The sequence below is a fragment of the Peromyscus eremicus genome, chromosome 9, assembly GCF_949786415.1.
Source record: "Peromyscus eremicus chromosome 9, PerEre_H2_v1, whole genome shotgun sequence".
Taxonomy (NCBI): Eukaryota; Metazoa; Chordata; class Mammalia; order Rodentia; family Cricetidae; genus Peromyscus; species Peromyscus eremicus.
The window spans coordinates 84,298,360-84,324,321 of NC_081425.1; the positions used below are offsets into that span (position 1 = coordinate 84,298,360).

General features: G+C 43.2%; 1 protein-coding gene across 3 annotated transcripts in view; it reads right to left on the reverse strand.

Annotated features, from left to right (window-relative positions):
• Sfmbt1 (Scm like with four mbt domains 1) overlaps positions 1-20,658 on the reverse strand; it is a 115,696-nt gene extending 95,038 nt beyond the window's left edge. For 2 of the 3 annotated variants that reach the window (XM_059273945.1, XM_059273943.1), the window contains exon 1: positions 19,740-19,870. The gene's annotated coding sequence lies outside the window, so the exon portion shown is untranslated. Of the gene's footprint in view, positions 1-19,739; positions 19,871-20,442 lie in introns of those variants that run through there. The other variant, XM_059273944.1, reaches the window with a different exon arrangement.
• Between the last annotated feature and the right edge of the window lie 5,304 nt (positions 20,659-25,962).

Genomic DNA, 25,962 nt, shown 5'->3' on the forward strand with positions numbered 1-25,962 from the left:
CAATCCTCTAAGTGCTACCCTCAAACCATGGTGATATAAAAGAAAACCCAGATACTTCTGAAAACTCTTCCTTTGAAGTATTTACACACAATTATTAAAGTGGAATGGGGGAAAGAGTTAATATATAAAACTTGAAATTGTGACTTTACAGGTATTAACACTTAGAACACAGTTTTGTGTGGTGGTATTGTGTTCCCCCAAAATATTGTGCACCCTAATAAACTTATCTGGGGTCTGAGACAGAACAGCCACTAGATACAAAGGCTAGAAAATGGTGGCACTCACACCTTTAATCCTAGCACTCCAGAGGTAGAAATCCCTCTGGATCTCTGTGAGTTCAAGGCCACATTGGAAACAGCCAGGCATAGTGACACACACCTTTAACCCCAGAAAGCAAGCCTTTAATCCCAGGGAGTGATGGTAGAAAGCAGAAAGGTTTATAAGGTGTGAGGACCAGAAACTAGAAGCATTTGGCTGGTTAAGCTTTCAGGCTTTTGAGCAGCACAGTTCAGCTGAGATCCATTGGGATGAGGACACAGAAGCTTCCAGTCTGAGGAAACAAGACCAGCTGAGAAGTTGGCCAGGTGAGGTTAGCTGTGGCTTGTTCTGGTTCTCTGATCTTCCAGCATTCACCCCAATACCTGGTCCGGGTTTGATTTTATTAATAAGAACTTTTAAGATTCCTGCTACAGTTTTGTCTAAAGAAAGAAGAAACCAAACTCTAATAATATGGTAGGGTTTCTGTTTTGTTCTGTTTTTAAAACAGGGTTTCGCCTGTCTCAGACTGGCCTCAAACACTCTAGGTAGCAGAGAATGACTGAATTTTTCATCCCCCTGCCTCCATCTTCCAAGTGCTGGAATTATAGGCACGCACCACCATGTCTGATTTAGACAACGCTAAAATTAACCCCTCAGCATGCTAAGCACGCACTTTCACCAACTGAGCGACATCCAGGCCAGATGATCTGTTTTGTTGTTTTTTCCATAACACTGAAAATATGACAATCTACATATCATTTCAACAAGTGGATCTATGTTCCTCTTCAGGAGTGCAAAGTGCATGCATGTGCTATATCCACTGTGATACATCAATTAAAAATTAGTTCTTTCAATTAATCTAATAATGTACCTCAAAATCTTTTTTGTTTTTGTTTTTTTGAGACAGGGTTTCTCTGTGTAGCTTTGTGCCTTTCCTAGAACTCACTCTGTAGCCCAGGCTGGCCTCGAACTCACAGAGATCCGCCTGGCTCTGCCTCCCGAGTGCTGGGATTAAAGGCATGCGCCACCACCGCCCGGCTGTACCTCAAAATCTTAAACAAGAATAAGTCAGGCCCCCAAATAGACAGAAATAATAAATTTCAGAAATGGAGACAAAAAAGGATAATACTCCTCCCAAACATCAGTAAAACAAGGTGTTGGTTCTTTGAAAAAAAATGAGGTAGATAAACCCTTAGGCAAAGGAAAGAGCAGACTCAATAAAGTATGAGGTGAAAAGGCAGATATGACAATGGATTCCACTGAAATCCAGAAGACCAACAGGGAATATTTTGAAAAGGGAATTGCAATAAATTAGAAAATAAGAAAGACTAATTTCTAGACATGAATGACCTAACAAAACTAAACCAGGAGGATATAAAAAACCTAAACAGATGTATAATGAGCAGTAATATTGAAGCAGTAATTAAGGATAAAATAACATCGCCGGGCGGTGGTGGCGCATGCCTTTAATCCCAGCACTCGGGAGGCAGAGCCAGGCGGATCTCTGTGAGTTCGAGGCCAGCCTGGGCTACCAAGTGAGTTCCAGGAGAGGCGCAAAGCTACACAGAGAAACCCTGTCTCGAAAAACCAAAAAAAAAAAAAAAAAAAAAAAAAAAGGATAAAATAACATCAACGCTCCTCAAACTAGTCTATGGAACAAACAAGAAGGAGATGGCTAATCTTGGCTGTCAACTTAACTACACCTGGAATCAACTCAAACCCAAGCATCTGGACATGCCTGTGAGGGATTTTTCTTGACTGGATCATTTGAGGTACGAAGACCCATCCTCAATCTGGGCCACATCTTCTGATGGAAGTCCACATAAAAGGAAATACAAGAAAGCTTTTGCTTTTTGCCTGCTTGCCCTTACTCTCACTGGCAAATTCATCTATCCTGCTGAGGCATTGATGATACGAAAATCCACTTCTAGATTCCAACACAGAGTGAAGACCAGCTGAAACATCCAGCCTTGTGGACTGAAGAACTACCAGATTTTTGGCCTTCCTGTGAGAAAACAGCCATTGTTGGACTAGCTGGACCACAGAGTATAAGCTATTCTAATAAATCCCATATATATGTGCGCATATACATATACGTGTGTGTGTGTGTGTGTGTGTGTGTGTGTGTGTGTGTAATTTGTTCTATCAGCCCTGTTCACCGTACACAGGTAAGAATAATAGAACTAGGACAAAAACTGCACGGTCATCATCAGAGATGCAGAAAAGGTCCTTCACAAAATTCAACATCCTTTTATGATAACTCCAAAGAAACTAAGAACTGAAAATTTGTATCTCCACATAAAAAGGACTATAGTCAACTATCCACAGTCAACATGGGCATGAGGCAAAATTCAAAGTGTTCCTGGTCTAAAATAAGAAGGGGCCAATTCTCACCACTCTTATTCAGTACAATGCTTGGAATCTTGGCTAAAAGGCAGGTAAAAGAAAAAAATGAGATAAATTAAGGAAACAAGAATTATCCCTCTTTGCAGATGATATGATTCTATATGTCAAAGGCCTAAAGTCTCTACTATAAGACTCTCAGGGGCTGGAGAGATGGCTCAGAGGTTAAGAGCACTGGCTGTTCTTCCAGAGGTCCTGAGTTCAATTCCCAGCACCCACATGGTGGCTCACAACCATCTGTGATGAGATCTGACACCCTCTTCTGTGTACATAATAAATAAATAAATCTTTAAAAAAAAAGACTCTCAGCTTTTATAAACACTTTTAGCAAAGCAGCACGATATAAAAATCAGTGGCTTTTCTATACACTACTAATAAATTTGCTGAGAAAATTAAACAAACCTATTCACAATAGCTTTTTTAAAAATGCCTTGTGAGCATCTCTCAAGATGGCTACTGATTTTTCCCTTTCAGGTGTACCCCAATAATATCAAGCTTGCTTCAAATTTGGCTCAAAAAAAATGCCTTGAAATAAACCTAACCAAAAAGTGAAACATCTACAATGAAAGCTTTTTTCATAATTTATTTTCATTTTATGTGCATTAGTGTTTTGCCTTGATGAATGTCTGTGTGAGGGAATCGGACTCCCTAGAATTCGAGTTACAGACAGTTGTGAGCTGCCATGTGGGTGCTGGGAATTGAACCCAGGTTCTCTAGAAGAACAGCCAGTGCTTTTAACTGCTAAGCCTTCTCTCCAGCCCCCCATAAAAGCTTTCTTAAAAGAAAAAAAACTGAATTCATTAAAAGATGGAAGAACCTCTCACGTTTATGGATTAGGAGAATTGCTAAAATGGTCATACCACCAAAAGCAAGCTACAGATTCAATGTAATCAACATCCAAAGTCCAATAGCATTCTTCATAGAACTTGAAAAAAATCTTAAAATTCATATAGAAGCCCAAAAGTCTCAGAAAAGCCAAAGTGATCCTGAACAAAAACAACAATGCTAGATGCATCATCACACTTCAAAATACCCTACAGAGCCATTCTAACAAAAATAACATGGCACTGACTCAAAACAGACACACAGAGAAACAGGATAAATAGAAGACCCAGAAATAAACCATGCGACTATGGCCACCTGATTTAAGAGAGGTGCCGAAAAAAGCCTCTTTAGCAAAGGGTGCTGAGGAAGGCGCATTTCCACACACAGGAGATCTAAACTAGTTCCCTCTCACCACCACCCCCAAAAAGTCAGCTCAAAATGGATCAAAAATCTTAATGGAACACCTGCAACTCTAAACTGCTAGAGGAAAAGGTTGGAAAATACTTCAAAATGCAAACATAGGCCAGGACTGTCTTTCTGAAGAGGGCTCCATTAGCCCTGGATATCATAGCAAAAATAACAACTAGGATTGTAGCAAAACAGAAAACAATTACCAGAGTAATCTGATAACCTACAGGATGTGAGAAAATTCTAACTATTCATTCTATGGGAAATTAAAGATTTATTTTTAATTATGTCTATGCATGTGTATGTGCACAAGTGTAGGTGTCCACAGGGCCAGAGGTGTCAGATCTCCCTAGAAGGGGAGTTATAGGTAGTTGTAAGCTGTCAACATGGAAACTGGGAACCAAAGTAGGATCCTCTGGAAGAGCAGTTTGTGCTCTTAATGACTTAGCCACCTCTGCTGCCTTTCAATGGGGAATTGAATATCTAGAATATATAAAGAATTAAAAATTTAAACAACAAGCCGGGCGGTGGTGGTGCACGCCTTTAATCCCAGCACTCGGGAGGCAGAGCCAGGCGGATCTCTGTGAGTTCGAGGCCAGCCTGGGCTACCAAGTGAGTTCCAGGAAAGGCGCAAAGCTACACAGAGAAACCCTGTCTTGGAAAACAAAAACAAAAACAAAAAATTTAAACAGCAAAAAAAAATCCAATCAATAAAATGGGTAAATAAATTGAATAGTTTTCAAAATAAGAAGTACAATAACCAATAAACATAGGAAAAATGTTAAAGCTTCTTAGCCATCAAGGAAACAAAAATCAAAACTCTACTGAAGCTGGATGTGGTGGCACACACTTGTAATTCCAGCACTTAGACGGTGAAAGCACCAAGATGTGGAGCTCAAGGCCAGCCTTGCTATACAATCACTTCCAAGTCAACTTGGGCTACATGAGAGACAGTCTCAAAGAAAAGCTCCATTGAGATCCTATCTCATCTCAGAACAGCTATCACCAAGAAAACAACAAATGTTAACAAGGGCCCTCCACTATCCCCTGCACCCACTTATACATTCCTCCAGGCATGATATGACCTTTACAGTCTTGAACTACAATCACCTACACAAGACTTCATGAGGTTGGGCCCATTAGTATTCCCTTTTGAAGAGGATGGGGTGCTCAATAAGGCAGGTACTTGAGACATCACCCTCCCTGAGGTTAAGGGAGCAACAAAGTTGCTGGGAAAAAAACACTTTTCTTCTCTGATATAGCCTCCCCGAACGTTGCTCATGCTAATGTATATAATCCATCACCTATGCTCCTGTAAGTAACCACAATGGTTTAGACTGGTCCACCAACCTAGATGTGGGTAGAAACATTTCTTTGGTCTGTTACTGGTATCCTATCTTGGGTGAACAGATGTTTATACAATTCTCTCTGTCAAATTAATGTGACAACATTGTTGATGGGAATGTAAATTAGTGCAGCCAATATGAAATTAGTTTGGATGTTTTTCAAAAACCTTAAACCAGAAAAACATCTAATCTAACAAAACCTCTCCATCATGCCTAGGTCTATACCCAAGAGATTCAAAGTCAGTATACTACAGAGATCACAGCACTATTCACAACAGCAAGTTATGGAATCAAATTAAATGTTTATCAATAGACCTATGAAGAAAATGTGGTATACATACACATGATGGATTACTATACAGCCATGAAGAATGAAATCCAGCTAGAGATGTGGCTCAGTTGGTAGACTGCTTGTCTAACATAAATGAAGCCCTGAGTTCTATCACTAGTGTGGAGTGTGGTATAAGCTGGACATGGCCTTTAATGGAGACAGGAGAATAAAAGTTCAAGGTAATGGACAGAGATGATTCAGCAGGTAAAGCACTTGCCAGAAAAGCCTAACCATCTGACTTGGATCCTTTAAATCCACATAACAGTGAAAGGAGAGAAATGATTCCACAAAGTTGTCCCCTGACTTCCACATGTGTGTCTACACCCTCCCACATACGGACATCACATACACACAATACACACACACACACACACACACACACACACACACACACTTTAAAAACAAAACAAAAAAAACCCAACAACAACAAAAAACTTAAATAGCCACTGTTTTCCATAGTTGGCATTTTCTCTGGGCTGCCAATCAGCTCCCAAATAAAGACTTAAATTATGAATGCTCGGCTTTGGCTTAGGCTTGTCCCACTAGCTCTTTTAACTTAATTTAACCTGTTTCTATTCATCTACGATTTGCCTTGAGCTTTTTACTTTTCTTTCATTCTGTATGTCCTAGTTTCTTGCTCCAGTTGGGCTGGCTGGCCCCTGGCATCTCCTTTTCTTTCTCCCTTTCTTTTGAGCCTAAATTCCTCCTCCTACTTATTCTCCCTGCCTGCAAATCCCACCTCTAACTCCTCCCTTGCTATTGGCTGTTCAGCTTTTTATTAGGCCAATTGGACAGACAAGGTAAAACAGCAACACATCTTTACATAATTAAACAAACGTAATACATCTTTACATAAACAAATATTCCACAACATAAACAAAAGCAACACATCTTTATATAGTTAAACAAATATTCCACACAGTTTTCACCTGCTGCTGCTCCACTGAGATCCTATCTCATCTCAGAATAACAGAATATCACCAAGAAAAAAGATTTTAACAAAATCCTGGAACACAAAAAGTCTAAAAAATCCAAAACGCTGTCTACATTTGATTAAAATATTAAAATTCTTTCCAACTTCTTAAATGTCTCATTATGTAGCCCTGGCTGTCCTGGAACTCACTATGTATCAAGCTGGTCTTGAACTAGAAGAAATCCTCTTGCCTCTGTCTCTGAGTACAAAAATTAAAGATATGTACCATCATACCAAGCCCAATTTTCTTGATACATTTATACAAACACATTTTATGAGGCACTTGAAAAATCTGAAAACATCATACCCCACTCCTGAACCCTTCAGTTTGTATTTCCCAATGAGCACAATCTCCTATTTTTATTATACTATCATTATCACATCTTAAATTAACTCTTTTGGGGGCTAGAGAGATGGCTCAGAGGTTAAGAACACTGGCTGCTCATCCTGAAGACCTGGGTTCAATTCCCAGTACGCACAAGGCAGCTCACAACTCTCTATAATTCAAGTTCCATGGGCTCTGGCACCCTCACACAGATCTACATGTAGGCAAAAAACACCAATGCACATAAAATTTTAAAACATTTTTTAAGAATTAACTCTTTTGTTTTGTTTTGATTTTAGACCAGGGTCTCACTATGTAGCTTTGGCTGGATGGTCTGAAACTTGCTATGTCAACCAAGTATGGAATTCATAGAGATCTGCCTGCCTCTGCCTCCCAAGTGCTGGGATTAAAGGAATGCTTTAAAAAAAAAAAGTATGTAGCCCAGACCTGAAATCCAGGATCCTTATGCCTGTTCCTTGTGTGGGATAAAGGTTTTTTGTATCAGCTGTTATTAGATGTGTTATTAAAATTCTAAGTACAAAGGACTTATTTAAGGAATGAATTTTAGTAAAATAATTATTACTTCCACTACATTCAAGGACTGAGGAGTCTGGACCTGCTAGTTGTGGAATTTTTACATGATAAAATCCACTTTACAAAGCTCTACTTGCCACAGTATGTTGAACAGCAGCTGAGGAAGAAGATAGCAGCAGCCTCATTTGAAGGCAACAAATTAAGACACATTTGTCGCTGCAAATACTTAATATTTTAGTTCTATTACATTTGAATAAACCTGCAATAACAGTAAATAAACAAAATGAAGCTATACTGGGTTGATCTTGAATGTTGAGTTTGGTTGCAATGTGCCTTTAATGGTGGGGGGTGGGGGGAGAGCCAGCTGTGGTGGTGTATACCTATAATGTGTTCAGGAGGCTAAGGCAGGAGAATTATAAATTCAAGCTCAGCCTCACAAACAGTGGTACCCTGACCAAGAACAGGGTGTTGCTAAATGAAAAAAAACCTTGGCCACTTTTGAAGGTTTTAGTATTTGATGAAACCTTTAAGATTTATTTATTTTTATTTATGTATATGTGTATGTGTGCCTATTGAGTTCACATGTATATCCATGCAGGTACCCATGGAGGCCAAAAGAGGGTGTCAGATTCACTGGAGCTGGCGTTACTGACAGCTGTAAGTCACCTGAGGTGGATGCTAAGAACTCACGTCCTTTGCAAAAGCTCTTTAATGGCTGAGCCATCTTCTCCAGCCCTCTGGAAGTCTTTTTTTTTTTTAAGTTTTATTTTTATTTATATGTATGCCTACATGTACATATGCATAACACATGCCCACCATCATATGTATAAATTATAAATAAAATTTAATAACAAAAAAACATTTACAACTCTTTAGCCCTCTGAAAACATGTAACTACTCAACTCTTAAAATCCTTAATTCTGTAAAATCTTCTTACTCTCCATCTATGATTAGATATTTGGATTTTACAAATACAGGATTAAATATTATACATCAAAGAAAAGCAATGTGTACAGCATTATTATGTAAGCTAATAAACTTATCTAAATACTTGAGAGTTTTCTATTCGTTCAAAAATGAGTAAGGTGACGACAGCCTAAGCAAAAGAGCTAGGGTGAATCACTAACTATGCCTTTCAGATAGCTGAGGCTCATGTACAACTTTTACCATACTATGGTTTATAGTTCTGGACAGCAGGCTTTAACTCAGACCAACATTGGGAACATGGGTGACCATAATATGATACCCCATGAGTCATCTGTCCCAACTCAATGAGACCCCTAGCTTCTGGACCTTTGCTTTTTTCACAAATTCCATCTACTATCTTGATTTCACAACTCAATATGTCTCAACTACTTCTAAAGAAAACACAGTTGGCTCTCTCTGCTCTGCTAGGCACCTCCAGAGTGTTCCTAAGAGAGGTAAACAAGTCCTGGTGCACAAGATGCAGAGACCTCTATTTACATTCCTGCCGTGAAAGTGCTTTTAAAATTTCACTTCCTCAAAAGAAAATCCTGATACATTACACCACGGATAAACCTTGAGAATACTATAAATGAAATACAGTAATCACAAAAGGACAAATACTGTACGATTCTGATTATAAGAGGTACCTATAGTCAAAATTGCAGGCAGAAAAGTACAGTGGGTGATACCACAGCTGAGAGGAGAGGGAAATGGAGTCACTATTGACTAATTATCACTCCACTTTTAGTTCACTTTTAAGAGATGAAGAGGTAGACGGAGGCAAGAGTTGCATAAAATTATGAACATATTTAAGATAGCACTGAATTATACTTTTAGAATGGTTAAAATTATAGAATTCAGTCATATTTTACCTCTAAATTTTTTTTCATTTAAAGAATAATCAAAATGCACTTGGGATTGGAGAGATAGGTCAGCAATTAAAAGCACTTGCTGCTCTTGCAGAGGAGCTAAGCTTGGTTACCAGCAGCCACATGGCAGCTCGGACCTGCCTGTAACTATACGTCTGGGGAATCCAATGCCCTCTTCTGACCTCTGAGGGCTCTTAACATGTACATGGTGTATGTACATACACTCAGGCACAAAACATAAAGTTATAAAAGTTTTAATGCATCTCTTAATTATTTTTATGCTCTAGACAGGGATATGTTAAGTGGATCTGTATGGTTATCATCTAATCATTCCAAGGTTATTTTACAAAGACACAAGTAAAAACCAACCAAATGGCATCTCGAAATATGTCTGCAAACTGCTATGCATTATTTTTAACAAGAGAGATTTGTGTGTGTGCCTGTGTGCTCATGTTTTGTGGAGTGATACTTACGTGAGTATGCCTATGCAGGCAAGAGGACCTGTTGTTTCTTAGATGCTGCCCATCTTGTTTGTTAAGACAGGGTTACTCACTAGCCTGGATCACCAAGTAAGCCAGGCTGACTAGCTAGTCACCTCCAGGAATCTACCTGTCTTAGTATCCCCAGTGATGACCCCATTACATCCAGCTTTTTAATATGGGTTCTAGGAACCAAACTCGGGCCCTTTTTTTTTTTTTTGGTTTGGTTTTTGAGACAAGGTTTCTCTGTGTAGCTTTGCGCCTTTCCTGGAACTCACTCTGTAGTCCAGGCTGCCCTCGAACTCACAGAGATCCGCCTGCCTCTGCCTCCCAAGTGCTGGGATTAAAGGCGTGCGCCACCACTGCCCAGCTGGGTCCTTATTCTTATAAGCACTTTACTGACTAGCTACTAAGTATTAAGTACTCCCCAGTACTAAAAACTGTCGTTTATAAGAACTAATCACTAAGAACACTGGTGAAAACAGAACAGAAGAACATTATATGTAAGAATATAATATATATAAGCAGAAGAACATTATATGTATACATTATATGTAACATTATGTAAACTAATGTGAGAAGACATTAAAATCAAACAGCAAGTCATAGACAGCTTTACCGCTGTGGCCACTACAAATACATTTCAAAAACTCCTGGGGTGAGGGGAGGGGGCTGGAGAAATGGCTCATCAGTGAAGAGCACTTGTTGCTCTTACAGAAGACCAGGGCTCTATTCCTAGCACCCACATGACAGCTTAAAACCACCCTTAATTCCAGCTCCAGAAGCTCTCAAACCCTCTTCTGAGTTTCTCCAGTACCAGGCAGGCATGTGGTGCATATACATTCATGCAGGCAAAACAGTCACACACATAAAATAAATACATCTTAAAAAAAAAAATGTTTTACCTACTCAGGGTATAAAAATATTAATTTTGACCTCAAGCAAAATATTTGTTGCTTAAGCAGCTTTAAACTGAACATCAAAAAGTAAAATAAAAAAATACATTGTATATCAATCAGCAAGAAAAATTTTTGAGCTATTTAAATAATTGCTAAATTTCTTATTTCATCTTATGTTGTCATTCCAAGTGTGTAACACCTGACTGCTATGATGGCTAACCTTGGCTGTCAACTCGACTACAACTGAAATCAACTAAAGCCCAAGCAGCTGGGCATGTCTGTGAGGGATTTTCTTAATTGAATCATTTAGGTAGGAAGACCCACCCTAAATCTGGACCACACCTTCTGGAGGCAGCCCACATAAAAGGACATAGGACATACAATAAGAAAGCTTTTGCATTTTGCCTGTTCACTCTCACTGGCAAATTCATCTATCTTGCTGCTGAAGTAGTCTTTTGACGGTATTAGAACCTACTTCTTTGGGATTCCAACACACACTGAAAACCATCAACTCTATGGACTCCTCTGGGACTCCATCTAGCACCAGACTGAAACTGTTGAGATATCCAGTCTTGTGGACTGAAAAACTACCAGATTCTTGAACTATCAGTTGGGGGAGAATACCTGGATCATAGCCTGTAAGCAACTCTAATAAATCTCTCTCATATATGAGAGATTTATTACTATCAATATATATTAAAATGTATTTTTATATGTGATATATGTATGTCATATATATACACATACTTTTTTTTGCATACTTACCAGTTCTGTTCCTTTAGGAAATACTAATACAATTACTAACAAACTATGTTCCATCTTTCATCTAAGACCCTCTCTAAGAACTATAAAGATGGCTCAGTGGTTAAGATAGCTTATCCAGAGGACCTGAATTCATTTCCCAGCACCCACACTGGGCAGCTCACAACTGCCTGTAATTCCAGCTCCAAGAGAATCCAAAGCCTCTGGATTCTGAGGACAAGCACGCATGCATGTGCACATACTCACATGCACACACACATACAATTTAAGATAATAAAAATAAATCTTAAAAAAGACACTATTACCTCATCCCCAAATCCAATCCTCCCCACAAAGCAGATACTCTTTAACTACTCTATCTACCCCAAATCAGTTCAGTAATTAACTTCTTTCTATACTAAGCAAAGCATTAAAAAGGAACTAAAGCCAGGCGGTGGTAGCACACACCTTTAATCCCAGCACTGGGAGGCAAGAGCCAGACAAATCCCTCTGAGTTCAAGGCCAGCCTGGTCTACCAAGTGAGTTCCAGGACAGGCTCCAAAGCTACACAAAGAAACCCTGTCTCGAAAAACCAAAAAAAATTTAAAAAAAAAAAAGGAACTATTGCGCACAGTACTGTACATGTCAGAAATGCGGTTCCCTGCAAAGCATTTGGTTCACTGAAGTTATCTAACAATCTACAAAGTTCAAGGAGTATTTCACATCATTTGACAGAATATGGACTAGAGGGTGGAAAGATGGCTCACTGGTTAGGAATGAGTACAGGTCCAAGCACTTATGTGTGGTGGCTCACATTCACCTGTAACTCCAGCTACAAGGAATCGAACACTCTGGCCTCCTCAGGCACTGTATTCATGTGCACATAACACACGCACACGCACACACACAGAGACATATATACATACATACGTACATACATATATAATTAAAAGCAAGTATCTCCAACAGAAAATAAGACTAAAATTTTTGCTTTTAAAAAAGTCTTGCTGGGAGGTGGTGGCGCTCGCCTTTGATGCTGGCACTCGGGAGGCAGAAGCAGGTGGATCTGTGGCAGCCTGGTTTACACCCTGTCTCAAAACACCAAAATAAATAAATAAACAAACAAATAAATAAAAATCCTGAAAGATCACCTAAAGACAAAGAGAGCTTAATAAAGTTTGAGATTTTTTGTGGTGGTCTTTTTAAATGAATTTTATCTTTATTCAGTTAATTTGGTATTGTATTGAACTTGTGTTTATTTGTTTTGTGGGTTTTTTGTTTTTGCTTTTTTTTTGACAAAGTCTCTCTATTATGTAGCTCTGGCTGTCCTGGAACTCACACTGTAGACCAGGCTGGCCTTCAACTCACAGAGATCCACCTGCCTCTGCCTCCTGAGTGCTAGGATTAAAGGCATTCAACACCACACCCAGCCTCTGAACCTGAATTTATATTGGTTGAATTATAATTACTAAATATCTTTATTCCTTCTATGTCTTGACTTTTCATTTAAGAGATATTTTATATCTCTTAAAATATAACTATAATTTTCACGTCCAATTTGGTAATTTTTAACAATAACATATTCCATTGCATTTTGATGGCTGTAAATACAACTGTTAGATCTCATTAAGGCAGAATAAAAACACAGGGAAATTGTGGAAATGAGAAGGGAAAGGAGCCCTTCATCCAGGAGTCTGGTCAAAGCTTCTTGCCAATTGAGAAGCAAGAATTTCAGCACAACTACCAACATCTGTTGTGAACCCGCTAACATAGAAATAATATTCCTTTCATATACAGATACTTTATGTTAAAATAGGAATAAACTTGGCTTCAGGCCTAAATGTATATGACCATGGATAGAGCCTCATTCCTTTCCCCCTGGGTGGTTGGGTAATTGTTTGCTAGGACAGGATCACACTACATAGCCTATGGTTGGTCTTGAATTCACAACTCTCTTGCCTCCCCAATCCAGTGCTGGGATTACAGGGCAATGCCCCCAGGCTTAGCCTGAATACGGTTTCTATAACATCTTTTTGAATAAAAAAACAGACTAGAGCTGGGCAGTGGTGGCGCACACCTTTAATCCCAGCACTCGGGAGACAGGCAGGCGGAAGGATCTCTGTGAGTTTGAGGCCAGCCTCGTCTACAGAGTGAGTTCCAGGACAGACTCCAGAACAGGCTCCAAAGCTACATAGCAGAAACCCTGTCTCACACACACACACACATACACACACACCAGAACAGGCTCCAAAGCTACATAGCAGAAACCCTGTCTCACACACACACACACACACACACACACACACACACACACACAAAAAAAAAAAAAAAAAAAAAAAAACCAGACTAGAAGAATAATTGTATACAAATCCTCAGGTACTTCCAGTTATTAGAAAAGGTGTACAGTGCAGGGAGCGGCATTTCTGATGTCATGTACAGTACTGCATGCGTTGGTTCCTTTTTTTAATGCTTAGTATAGACAGAGGTTAACTACTAAACTGATTTGGCATAGATAGAGTACTCAAAGAGTATTTATCTGCTTTGTGGGAAGGATTGGGATTTGGGATGAGTGATATTTAAAGGTGTTTTTAATAACCCTTGTTAAAACTTCTGCAGTGGGCTGTGGGATGTTCTGTATGGCAAATGTGTTGCTGATTGGTCAATAAATAAAACACTGATTGGCCATTGGCTAGGCAGGAAGTATAGGCGGGACAAGGAGGAGAATAAAGCTGGGAAGTGGAAGGCTGAGTCAGAGAGACACTGCCAGCCGCCACGATGACAAACAGCATGTGAAGATGCCAGTAAGCCACGAGCCATGTGGCAAGGTATAGATTTATAGAAATGGATTAATTTAAGCTGTAAGAACAGTTAGCAAGAAGCCTGCCATGGCCATACAGTTTGTAACCAATATAAGTCTCTGTGTTTACTTGGTCGGGTCTGAGCGGCTGTGGGACTGGCAGGTGAGAGAAGATTTGTCCTGACTGTGGGCCAGGCAGGAAAACTTAAGCTACAGCAGTGGGCTGACAAAATTGGCTTAATTGGTTTAAAAAAAAAAAGACTCATGAACTGGAGAGATGGCTCAGATGTTTAGAGCACTGGCTGTTCTTCCAAAGGACCCAGCTTCAATTCCCAGCACCCACATGGCAACTCACAACTGTCTATATCTCGTTCTGAGGGATATAACACTCCTCTCTGACCCTTAAGGGTACCTGGCACAGCCCATGCATGCACATACAGTCAAAATACATGATAAAATTCTTAAAAATTTATTTTAAGCCAGGCAGTAGTGATGAACGCCTTTAGTCCCAGACTTGGGAGGCAAAGGCAGGTGGATCTCCATGAGTTCAAGGCCAGCCTCGTCTACAAAGCAAGTTCCAGGACAGCTAGGACTATTACAGAGAGAAACCCTGTCTTGAAAAAACACAACAGACGGGCAGTGGTGGCACATGCCTTTAATCCCAGCACTCAGGAGGCACAGCCAGGCGGATCTCTGTGAGTTCGAGGCCAGCCTGATCTACAGAGTAAGATCCAGGACAGGCACCAAAACTACACAGAGAAACCCTGTCTCGAGAAAAAAAAAAAAAAAAACACAACGGAATTTGTTTTGAAGAACTCGTCAAAGGGGGAGGGTAACCTGTAACCCTGGTGTTCCTATAGTGAGATGGAGGCAGACAGAAGAGAATCAATGCACAGTGCAGCAGCAGGAATAACTAGAGACCCTCCCCGCCCCCTCAAAAACAAGGCAGAAAGGACTGGAGAGATGGCTAGGCAGTTAAAAGCACTTGCTATTTTGCTACTCTTGACGGAGGACAAGGGGTCCAGTTCCCAGAACTCACATAGTGGCTCACAACCATCTGTAACTTCCGTTCCAGCGAATCTGACACCCCCTTTTCTGTCCTCCACAGGCACCAGGCAAATGGTACACATACCTATATGCAAGCAAAACACTCATTCATGTAAAATCAAATAAACACATTTAAAAACAAGAAGCTCAAAATGGAACAAGTGAACAAACTTAAAAATAGTCATTTGACCTCCAGACATGCACCATGTCATGCCCACAATCATACAAAAAGAAAGAAACGAAACCTTTATAAAAAGAAATTTTGTTTTGTTTTTTGAGACAGGGTTTCTCTGTGTAACAGCCCTGACTGTCCTGGATCTCACTATGTAGACTAGGCTGGCCTCTAATTTAGAGATCCACCTGGCTCTGCCTCCCAAGTACTGAGATGAAAGGTGTGCCCACCACTGCCCAGTCATATTCTATTCTTATATGACAATTCTAATTATTTGTTGACCATCTCCTGTCTGTGTTAAGCTGTGAGCTCAAGGTTAGAGACCTTGTTTATTGTTCCTCTTCAGTACCAAACAGAACCTATGTAGAATAGGCCTATGCCACCTCTTCTGGTCCACTTTTTTTTTTTTTTTTTTTTTTTGAGACAGGGTTTCTCTGTGTAGTCCTGGCTGTCCTGGAACTCACTATGTAGACCAGCATGGCCTTGCACTCAGAGATCCCCCTGCCTCTGCCTGGGATTAAATGTGTGCTGCCACCACCACCACCACAACCACCACCACCGACGCACAGAAAACTTCTGCAGTAAAATCTGTACTTTTTTCTTTTAATAACTTGTTTTTAGTCTTACCCTTACACTCACTTTTGAAAACTTTAAACATGGATTTTCAGCAACCTAACCACATCTTTTCTATTTTTAAACCATTTTCCAATGGGGCTAGTATCACTTGAAGAATGGTAGCTGCCTAACAAAAACTCCACTCCCTAAGGTCTAATGGCTCAAAACCTCCTGGGAAACCAAAATCCCCAGACACTCGCAACCAATTAACAACTACGTACACAGAAAAGCTGTTTGCAAATACAAAAACACACACAAGTTGGATAAAAATGGTAGTCACTGAAAGAAAACCCTCTGCCATAGCAAATCCGAACCATTTACCTTTTTAAAATTTCACTGAAATTGTTGTAAAATGTTATCGGCCAAATAATGCCATAAAATAAAGTCTATTTAAATGTTTTAAATGGAGATGTTTAATATAACAATATTCAGCATTCAGATATACCTTTATAAATGGTATTTTGTCCTTGTCACTTCATGTGAACATAACATAAGGCCGTAACAAAAAGTCAGTGAAGTTTGGTTCATTCATCTCTCTACAGTTACTAAAGTCTAACACTAAGCCCAGTCTAGTTATCACTTGAAAGCAAAGGTCACCCTACAAATGTGCAGGCAGGCACAGATTTCTGCACTTCAGTGGTTGTCTGGTTTAGTACAGTACAGTTTCAGTTTGGTGTTTTGACAGAGGGTTTCATATAGTCCATGATGGCCTACAACTCACTGAGTAGCAGAGGATGACTTTGAATTTCTGACCCTTCTGCTTCCCAAATGCAGGGACTGCAGGCCTGTCACCATGCCCTGCTGGCAAAGCATTGGTTTTTCATTTATTTCATTTATTTATCTGTGTACTTGTGAGCACATACATGGCAATGCATTTTTAAAGGGAAAAACCATGGTTACCAAAGAAACAATTATTAAAGAAGAAACTCCCTTTTGTATTTTGTTTCTTATATATTCCTTCAACTGCATCCCAAAGATTCAGCAGTTTTTACAATAAAAAGCCAAGAATTCAAAAAAAGAAAAAAAAAGCCTCAGAAAAATCAAGTAGTTCATCAATGATGGCTAAATCATCATGTACTCTATTTGTTAATGAGGCTGTAAACTTTGAGTGAAATGATCAAATTCAAATTAGTTGTTGGCCCATCAACTAGCTCATTAGAATTATTCAGTCTCTCCCTCTCTCTCTCTCTCTCTCTCTCTCTCTCTCTCTCTCTCTCTCTCCCTCCCTCCCTCCCTCCCCTCTCCCCTCTCCCCCACTTTAAACTTTGGGAAGTATTCCACACATATCGCAGATGGTAAACCACTCCCACTTTCTATCACACAGCCTTCTTGGGGGGGGGGGGGGCACCACACAGGGGAGGGGGGAGGGGGGACAGGGGCGAGAGGACATGACACAGGCATTTGCGAGAAGCTGCACTTAGAACCCAACTCATCCTTTAGCAGTAGAAACAAAGAACACAAGGATACATTAAAAGATATTTGGGAGATACAGGCAAATTACTGCAGCATTTACTTCCAGTGGATATTTAAAATTCAACCTTTTGCATAGGGTTCTAATACAAAAAGTGGCTTTAATCAAACGGACTTAAAAAAAACTACACCAACATATTTTTATTTACATTTTGTGCTTGCTTTTACTGTTGGACTTTTAATGATTTGATAAACCAGGTGTACATCCTACATGCATAAATCAAATTCACTGCTATCATTAAAAAGGTTGTTAAAGCTTTATACCCATATTATTAATTCACTGGAATTTTAAAAATATCAATTTTCATTCAATTTTCTTTGCAAATTCTATGCTTTAAGGAATTAACTCACCTAATGATTGATACCTTTAACTCTAACTTGTTAGGAAAATTCATGATTCTTCCTTCAAATCTATTCTCTACAAATATATCTGTATCCCCAAATGGGCAGTGATATAATAATGTTCAACTGTGAACATAAAGACTCCCAGAAATCACGATCCAAACACACCAAATACTACTAAGCTAAAAATGTTCTTCTGACCACAAAGATCAAAGGTCAGAATATTAAGACATTGTAGATACCAGAAGAAGCCTACATCATTACAAAAACACAGCATCATGACTAAAATGCCCACAACCTGCTATTCTTCAGTTATTAATATTGCCTCTTTCACATTCTAAAAGGCCCTGCTCTGAGGCAAAATTCACTGGGTGTGCTGGAAGTCAGAATGGTGGTTGCCTTGGGGAAGGGGCAGGTGTTTACTGAATTCGAGGAATCCTTTTGGGGTGGGGGCTAAAAATTTTTTGTTTCTTAAAGTGTATGCGGCCATCAGAATATATACATATGCAAAACAAGGATGAACTATCCCCTTAAGATTTCACTGTTAAATTTAAAAAGCATAATTTCTTTATTTAAAAGCATTTATTTATTTATTTATTTATTTATTTATCAGCTTGATACAGTACAAATTCTTATCCTAATAGTGAAATGTTTCACTGAGGCTTGCCCAGTAATTGAGTAAAACCAAAACTTATTATAAGCCACAGTCATCCTAGGGTCCCCCCTGCTATGTAGGCTCCCTGGTTCTGTGGGTTGCAGTCTGATTGTTCTATTTTAAAGCATTTTAAAATTTTATTTATTGTTATTTTATGTGCAGTGGTGTTTTGCCTGCATGTATGTCTGTGTGAGAGTGTCGGGTCCCCTAGAACTGAAGTTACAAACAGCTGTGAGCCATCATGTGGGTGCTGGGAATTGAACCCGGGTCCTCTTAACCGCTGAGCCGTCTCTCCAGCCCCAAGAAGCATAAGTTAAGTGGATTGAAATGCCTTCTCTAAATGCCTGTGTTCACACAAAGTTAACAAAATTATCCTGGATATAGCTAACAAGGTGGGTTTTCCAATCTATTTTTATAAAGACACATATTGTGAGTGCTTTTATATAGAACCTTTCAAAACACTTAAATCCCACTTTAAGAAGTCTCCAAATCTTAGAACCAAAAGAATGGTGATCTACTTACCCTAGTTTTGCAAATAAGGAAAATCAAATCTACACTGGGTAGACACCTACCCCAAGACAAGTCAGCTTGTCAATGGCAACGTAATAACACTATTTCCTTATCCAACTGGCCGTTATGTTCCTGACGTTGCAAACAATCTGAACTCTGAATCTACCTGTGGCCTAGAAGATTTCAACATCTGCCACGAATTAACAAGCCCCAATATGTACTTATAAAAAAAACACATTTATCTCCTTCCACCCTATCGAGACAGCTGACAAGTCAACAGTTACATGCTCAGGCATTCTGCTTCAGATGAAATAAAGTATGACATCTTAAAAATCGTGGTTCAGGAGAGGACATACGCAGGTATTGACAAAATCCATCTTCCTTCCTTCAAATCTTTTTGATGAATCCAGGACTCACCAGACACCAGTTGGAACCATTAACCGCTTTGAGTGACCCGCGGGGAAGAGCTCCCACCCGAGTAAAAAAGCCCTACTTGGGGCAGGAGCATCCCACCCCACTCTAGGCGCACAGCAAGCTCTAGAGGTGACCTGGGTTTGACAGCTGAGTTTTAGACCCCACGCGAACAGCTGGTGTCTTGGGGAAAACTTAACACGACGTCTATCCTTTCCGCGGGAATTTATTTCTGGTCTCGCAAGGCTTTTCTGCTCCGCAAAGAGCAGGCCTTGCTTCCCCGGACACTCGCCTCGTCCCCTCCAGTCGTCTCTACAGCGAACAAAACAAGACTCGGGAACACAAATCGAAACGGTCACGGACCTGCCGAGTGGCCTCGGGACGCTGACCGGGTCCGCGCAGGGGGTCGGGCGGCGGCGGCGGCGGCGGCGGCGCTTCACGAGCCGAAGCGCCGGGGAGGCCGGAGCCACCGGTTGCGGCGGAGGCTAGAAGCTCGCCCACCGCGCGGCTGCTGCCTGGGCCCTGCGAAGTTGAGCGGCCGCGCGGGCTGCGGGTTCGCGCCCCGCCCGGAGCGAGCCCGAGGTGGGGGGGGGGGGCGGGTCCGCGGGGGCTCGGCGGGAGAGAGCTCGAATTGGGGGGGGGGCGGGGGGAGGCGGTGCTCGGAGCCCGCAACTTGGACGCCCGCTGCCGCCCACCCGGCCACTTTGGCCTCACGAGCCCAGCGGTGCTGACGTGCGCCGCTCGCCCGTTCGCTCGCCCCGGACCGCCAGCCTCCGCCGCGGCCGCGAGGTGCCCGGGCGCGTCCCCGCAGCCCCGCCGGCCGGCGCGCCGAGCCTCGGGACCGCGCCAGGCCGCGCGCCGGCGCCGCGTTACCCCCCGCCGTCCCCCCCCCCGCCCAACGCGCCGCCGCCGCCGCCCGTTGGCGCCTCAACCCGCGCGCCCGCCACCCGCTGGCTCCCGGCGGTTCCCGCTGGCAAAGTTGCTCGGCCTCTTCAGGAGGGCGCCGCACCGCCCCTCAGGCCGCCGCGCGGGAAGGCCCAGCCGGCCCCCCGCCCCGCTTTTTTACCTGACGGAGTTTTCGCGCGCGCGCTCGCCCGCTCGCCCGCTCGCTCGCTCTCTCTCCCTTCTCGCTCGCTCGCTCGTTTTCTTTCTTTCCTTTTTTTGCGCTCGCCCGCGCGGGGCGCCTTTTCCGCTCGCGCCGCCCGCGCCCTCCTGCTCGCGCCCTCCTTCCTGCTGGGCCCGGCAGAGCGGGGCGGCCGGCAGCTCTCCCCGCCCCCCTGCACCCGCGCTCCGGCGGAGGCGGCGGCGCCGCTCCGCGCTCCGACTCATTCCAATATGGCACGGGCGCAGGGCGCATGCGCCCGCGCCCCCCTCCCCTCCTCCTCCCCAAGCTCAGCGGTCCTCCGGGCAACCCGCGCCCCTCGCCTAGCGCGTGTGGCACTCACGGCCCGGCCTGGCCGCGGCCGCCGGCTCGCCGGGCTCGAGCTGCTCGGAAGAGGAGGCATCCGGGGGCCCAGGTCCGTTGCCCGCCGCTCTTCTCGCGTCCCCGGTCGGCACGTCGCCGAGGACGCCTGCGAGGCCCCGGGGGGCGGCGCGGCGTGGGCCTCTGATCCCCGACGGCGCCGTGGACTGAGCGCCGTTGGGAGACGCGCTCTCGGGCTCCGGAGGCGCGTCCTGGCCCTCCTTGGATTTTGGAGAGAGACCTCACCTTGGCTTCTGGACCGAGCGGCTGGGGACCCGCCGCCGAAGTCCCCGATCCGTCCATCCCGGGCGAAGCGCGCCACTGTAGCCCGCACGTGACCACCTCGAGCAAGATGGCATTAGCCGAGAGGCAGCGGCTTGGCAGGTCCCCAATGGGCGCGTGCCGCTGCGGAGGGGGCTGCGCCCGCCGGCCCAGTCACATCGGGAATCCCGCATGTCCTTTCAGACCTAGCAAGGCACCCTAGTGCCCGGCTCTACCAAATCCGACTCGAGCACATCGGCATACCTGATGTCCAGGCTTGATCAGGGGACGCTTTGTAAATCAGTTTTCCTGCAGCGAAGGGAGCACAGGGTGACCCAAGATCTCCGGGAGGATGGGAGGCTCAGAAAAGCTGTGAATCAGCCTCGAATCTGGAGGTGCCTGCGGGCAGTTAGGTCCGGCGACTCATCCCTTCCTCTGCAAGCACAGGTGTCAGGTGTCGGTAGGACGGTAGGACGCACACATACCTGCTCCAGAAAGTTCCCTCAGAAGGGAGTCCCAGCGCTAGTGGGACCCGGGAGTGCCAATGAGACCAGACTCTCCAGCCCTAAACGGTCTCAGTCAGGGCTCCTGCCTTTGAGAGAAGGGGAGGCGCCCACACAGACACGCACCCCACACACAATGTCTTGGCATCTTTCTCTGGTTTGGGCAACCTTAGGAAATATCCACATTAAAAAACTCCAGATGATTTTTTTTTTGTAAGTGTAAGCACCACTGAAAAGACGAGATAACAGGAAAAGGGGATGTAAAGAGAATATCCATTACTACACAATTTGACTTCCCAAACCAAACCTTCTACATAGATACCTAATTTTACATGCTTGCAAGCACACATTTTCTTCTATTTCTACTTTCACTAACACGTTTTATTTACATGATCATTTTTAAGGTGTGCAGTTCCTACTTTCTTTGTATTTTATTTCGCGGCAGTGATCTGCTAACATATCCTTGAGTTCTACACATGGGATAAATTTCATGGAGTGGGAAAGTTTGCAGGTGGAAAGCGATAAATGGCCTGTATTGCCTCCATTTTCTCTTCATCAGCAAGGAACAGCATAAGGAATTCAATGCATGTCTCCAACTACTGGGTGACATCTTTTCTCCCCTACGTTAATAATCCTGAACTATCAAGACGACCTTATTTGACATTTCTTGGATGACTGAACACTCAAATTTTCCCCATTTGCTACCTGTATTTCCCCTTCTGTGAATGACCTGTTGTTCGTATCCATTGTCTTGAGGAGTTGAATCTCTTCTAACTTTAAACAAGCCCTTTTTTTTTTCTGTTAAAGATATTTCACTTTTGTTATTGATGCAAACATTGCCCGGCCTGATGTTCCTTTTCGTTTTAGTTTACAGTTCATTTGTCATTCTAGTCCTCTGGTGTTTTTTTTTTTTTCCTTTTTTCTTTTTCATTGTTTGAATGCTAACCAAGTGAGCTTTCATGTACCCATCTGCTAGCTTATATAATTTCTTTGCATATTTTATTATTTTATGATCCCCTGTCCAATTTTATTTTTGCTGTGTTTGGGAGTAAAGTGTGGATTTAATTCCCCTCCTCTATCACAATGGTTATTGTTTATGCAGTCACCGCTTATTAAATAATTCTGACCTTGTTCTTTGCTTGGCGAAACCTACTTTTTTGCTATATTTTGCTTTCGGCTTGTGTATTTCAGAATCCTCCCTTTCCTCCCATACACCTTGGTTTCAGCAAATACTGTATCGTTATCAATATTGGTTCTTTGAAATAGTTTTTACATCTGACAAGTTTCAGTTCCCACCATGAGACTTTTTTTGACTAGCACTGCCCATACATTTACATGCCCATACACACTGTAGGATAATTATATAAGGAAGGGTTAGGATCATTGGTTTTGAGGATGGAAAGATGGCTCAGCAGTTAACAGGCATAGTGCCCTTGCAGGAGGCCCATAGTTCAGTTCCCAGCACCCACAGGGAGTTCACAACTGCCTGTACTTAAGCTCCACATGATCCCATGCCTCAGGCACCAACACTCACATGCTTATGCCCACACAGAGACATACAATTAAAAGTAAAATAAATCTAAAAAGAGAAAAGAACGTGAGCTTTGAGGATACACCAGGTTCAACACTGAGCAGCAGCCAGGCGGTAGTGGCACATGCCTTTAAGCCCAGCATTCGGGGAGGCAGAGCCAGGCAGATCTCTGTGAGTTTGAGGCCAGCCTGGTCTACAGAGCGAGATCCAGGACAGGCACCAAAAACTACATAGAGAAAGCCTGTCTCAAAAAAAAAAAAAAAAAAAGCCACTGAGCAGCCCTGTAATCTTGGCAAGCTTCTGCTCCAGGCCTCACAGTCTAGATCTGTAAATGGGGATCGGAGTAATACCACTTTGCAAACCCAATGGCTGGCACTCAGTAAATCTTTAATGTTGGCAACTGCTGTTAATCATGTTTCTGTTCCAAAGAAGTATATATATGAAAAATGCCAGAATGAACCCCATTTCTCTGTATACTAACACTAATAATGATGATGATGGTAATAGCCAAAAATAGCAGTAGTGAGGTTGGAGCTGGGAGTGGTGATATAATGGCCTATAGTCCCAGCACTTGGGAGGCCCCAGAAAAATGGACCAATCGTGGTGGCACACACCTTTAATCCTAGCACCCAGAAGGCAGAGGCAGGCAGATCTCTGTTAATTCAAAGCCATCCTGGTCAACATAGCAAGCTTCAGAACAGCCAGTGCTAGCTTAATAGCCTCTCTCTCTCTCTCTCTCTCTCTCTCTCTCTCTCTCTCTCTCTCTCTCTCTCTTAATAGCCTCTCTCTCTCTCTCTCTCTCTCTCTCTCTCACACACACACACACACACACACACACACACACACAGTGTTGCAACTGACATGGAGTCTCATTAATCTAGGAACTGATTTCAACAGATCAAATACTCCATAACATTTCATTTTTTTTTTCTTTTTGGTTTTTCGAGACAGGGTTTTTCTGTGTAGCTTTGTGCCTTTCCTGGAACTCACTCTGTGGACCAGGCTGGCCACGAACTCACAGAGATCCGCCTGCCTCTGCCTCCCGAGTGCTGGGATTAAAGGCGTGCGCCGCCACCACCGCCGCCGCCGCCGCCGCCGCCGCCGCCGCCGCCGCCACCACCACCACCACCACCACCACCCGGCAACATTTCATTTTTCTAACCAGGACCTATGCTTTATATTTATTCAGATCCTCAGAAGCCAAGTCCCTTGTCGCCTCCAGTATTTCTCCACTGCTTACCTCATGACCCCAAATGAAGAAGGGTGAGGAGCCACAGGAACTGTTGAAACTGCCATTTGAACACTTGTCTTTTGTTGCACTGTGTGGATGGGGGTGCCTACCTCCAGACAGGTCATGAGAGCATTCCCTAGAACAAACTAGGAGATTTCAAGTCATCCTCAATGACAGACAAAGCTAGGCCACAGAGCTGCCAGTTCCTCAGTCTTTTTAAACTTCATACGTAGTCAGGCGGCGGTGGTGGTGGTAGTGGTGGTGGTAGTGGTGGTGGTGGCGGCGGTGGTGGTGGTGGTGGTGGTGGTGGTGGTAGTGGTGGTGGTGGTGGTGGTGCATACCTTTAATCCCAGCACTCGGGAGGCAGAGACAGTCGGATCCCCAACTACAGAGTGAATCCCAGAACATCCAGGGTTACACAGAGAAACCCTGTCTTGAGAAACAAAAAAACAACCAAACAAAAGATAAGCAGAGCCTGGCATCCCCCTGAGGAGCCTTGACAACCCCCCACCCTACCCTGCTTAGTCTCCACTCCTCACCGGCTCTGTGAGGTGAGGTCATAGCAGGTCAATGCCATGCCCTCAATGACCAAGGGGTCTAGACCTTTTCCCATATACAAACCTCTCTTCCCAAAGCCGAGCCTACTCACAGGTGGTAGACATCAACTCGGGGCTTCGTATCAAGTTAGAATGTGATGTCTGGGCCCAGGGAACTGAAAAATATCCTGATCCATCAGATTCTTTCCAACACAAGAACTTAAGTTCCTCAAGCCTGGTGCAATCCGCTGTCAATAACTAGTGATTCACCATTGCCACTGACCAGTCAACTCCATACAATCACCCCAAGAGAGGCAGGTCACATAGTGACTCCTCTTGGCCAGTCACCCAAGTGAGCAGGTGACTGCTACCAAAAAGTCCCACTTACTGCATGCCACTCTCTGCTGATGCCCAGATGGCTTGGATGGCCCTGCTGCCCTGGAAGCCACAGGCCATTGCTAAATGACCCCTGACACCTACCCTGCTGCATACCCTTGTCTTGGTACCTGCCAACATTCTACCACCCCAACTGCCTGTACTATGTAAATGGAAAAGTAATAGGTTTGGAGGTAGAGAGCGTGGGATCAAGTTCAGATTTAGTCAGTTTTTCTCAGATCTTCTGTGGAACTCTCTTTGTGGGAGCTCAGTTTCCTCATCTCCGTAACCAGACATGAAACCTCCCACTTTGCCAAGTCCTGAGAATCCACAAACAAAATGTTTATAAACACTCTGCAAACTGTAAATTACATCAGAATTAAAATAAATAATTGGCTTGAGGGGCTGAGGACATAGGTCCATAGTAGATTTTCCCAGCATGTGCAAAGCTCTGGATTTTAGCTGGGCGGTGGTTGTGTTACAGCTCGAAAGGGAAAGTTATCCTGGCTGTCGGAAGCCAGGCCATACCTACAGCTCTCTTCCAGTTGGGAATGGTTTCCCTGCAGGAATGTAGCAGTTCTGCTCCTACTCCCATGAAAACTGTTACTTCTCTGCTCCATTCCTCTCTGGTGAAAGAAGGTCACCACCCAAACCTCATTCAAGAAATTCACTGGGAGCCCGGTGGTA